Source organism: Engraulis encrasicolus, chromosome 22, assembly GCF_034702125.1.
Source record: "Engraulis encrasicolus isolate BLACKSEA-1 chromosome 22, IST_EnEncr_1.0, whole genome shotgun sequence".
In the NCBI taxonomy this organism is placed as follows: Eukaryota; Metazoa; Chordata; class Actinopteri; order Clupeiformes; family Engraulidae; genus Engraulis; species Engraulis encrasicolus.
In genome coordinates, this window is record NC_085878.1 from 21161256 (window position 1) to 21163501 (window position 2246).

Genomic DNA, 2246 nt, shown 5'->3' on the forward strand with positions numbered 1-2246 from the left:
CAGACTTTGACAGTTGTTCTCTGTGGCAAATCAAAATAATGCCTTGTCAAATGTATTTTGACTTTCTTTTGTGTTTGTTCACATATACAATAGTTACTGTATGTGCGAAGCATATCCATATACCCCACACTAGTTGCACAGGGAATGAGGTCATGTACGCAGTGTTAGGTAATCCAGCTCCATAAATTACAATCCTGCACCCACTATTTGTTCAAGCCATTCACAGCCATTCACTTAATTAGTGAAATCATCTGTTTTAAGTGTACAACTAGAGCCTAGAAACAGGTGATTTAACTAATTATCTGTTGCAATGAATGGCTAGAAAAGATTGTAATTTATGGAGCCGGATTACCCAATGTAACCGAGGTGTTCCCGCACAGTTCGCCCCCCTCAGGGACACAAACTTGCCACCTCCTAGTCAACGCATCAGCTCGAAATGAGAGGCACAGTGCGATACCGCTGAGCTAAAGGGCAGGTCTGATAGCCCAACGTTACCGCACTGTATGAGACTTCGTCTCACTCTGCTACTTGACCTCCGTTACACTCACCCCCCGAAACCTCACTCCCATCCCAGGTCAACAGCACCAGTGTAACAGGTGTTCCTGCATAGTTTGTCCCCCTCTGGGCAGCGAACTTGCCACCTCCTAGTCAATGCAACAGTTCGGAATGCGAGGCATAGTACGATACCGCTGAGTTAAAGGGCCTGCCCGATAGCCCAACACTACCACACAGTATGACGCTTTGGGAGGGAGCTTACTAACATTTCACGCCACTGTCTGCTAGTTGCCATTCGTTACACCAACACTGTAAATAAGCGATTCTTCTCAGGTTTGTGTCAGATGGGTCAAATGTCTCCGCTCCTTTATGTTGAAATGTCTTGCCTCTTCATCTTTAGCTGAAATAGTGGCCTGCTTGGGTACCTTTCATCTGTTGATACTAGTGTAGTAAGGTGGACCGAATGATGGCAATAAGACCAGAAATTAATTACTATTATATTTGCATGGAACTACGCCACTGGGGGAATTTCACCACCCAGAAATATTGAATAGCAGACACAGAATGCAGGGTAACAGTTAATTCTCTTATTTTATTATTTCACATTCTTAATATTCTCTGTGTAAAAGGGTTCAGGTGTAACAAACAAGCATTGCGACAGATGATTTGAGACACGTCTTAAAACAAAACAAACAGATAAAACAGGTTCCACACCATCACTGATCCCATTATCCCAACTGACCTCGGAATGTCCGTCCACCCCTTGAGATGCCAATAAAATACAGAGCAAAGTAATCACCGCAATACACAGCAAACACGTTAGTTATAGTTAAGGAAACCCACATCAACCCACACTGTTGAGACTGCAACCAATTCACGCTATGGCACCAAGAGGGCACCTTACACTACGGCACTGCAACCAGGAAGCTCAAGGAGCCGGTTATCCAGGCAGTGGGAAGAGACTGGGCCAGTGTGGTAATTTACATATAATCAGAAAATAACAAACAAAACACAGAACCAAAATACAGGATGGGTCGTTCGCTCGTTCAAGAGCACAGTCTCGCTCAAAACAAAAGTACATAAACAGTCATGCAACCCCACTCACACAACCACTCCAAACGTTACGCACACACAATCACTCGGCGCATCTAACCAGTTCAGTCTACCTAAACTAAACAGCAGCCCGCCGCGTCACACAGCTACATAGACGAAGGGGTCAACACCTGCACACACAGAACATGACAGACAGAACACATAACTAAGACCATGCACGGCAGAGGTAGCAATCTGGAGAAATGATTGTTAGGCTACCTACCCCGACCGATGAGACACACACACTTCCAACCGCGGCAGGGGGAAACCGCGACCACATTCAGTCCTTTACCTGGTAAGACACGCAGTAAGAAACGTAGGCCTACAAATGCATTTAATATAGACCAAAATCTAACATGGTGAAACACCAGGCTACATACCAGGGCACTTGGCGCGAGTAGATCAAGCCAGCAATCCAGCTGTAGACTTTGTCAGTCTTGGCTCTTAAAGCCACGAGAAACCGCTCGGGCAGTACTCGATACTCCACGTGAACAACATAATTTCAGTGAAGCTCGATCTCCTAATGAAACATTAAAACAGGCAAACCTGCCACAAACATGCCAGTGCCTTTGCAGTAGCTTGGGCCCTCTTTTTAAAGAGATTTCGGCACTGGCAATTGGTGCGTAAACGTCACCTGACGCGCTAACGCCGCAGCAGAC

The 2246-nt window shown here is 45.7% G+C and overlaps 1 long non-coding RNA gene across 1 annotated transcript; it reads right to left on the minus strand.

Moving 5' to 3' along the window:
• Positions 1-1107: 1107 nt before the first annotated feature.
• LOC134439092 (uncharacterized) lies at positions 1108-2110 on the minus strand. The gene is made up of 3 exons (XR_010032708.1): positions 1968-2110; positions 1811-1879; positions 1108-1718 (listed from the first exon to the last, which is right to left on the minus strand). It is a non-coding gene; the product is annotated as an uncharacterized LOC134439092 (long non-coding RNA).
• Positions 2111-2246: the final 136 nt, after the last annotated feature.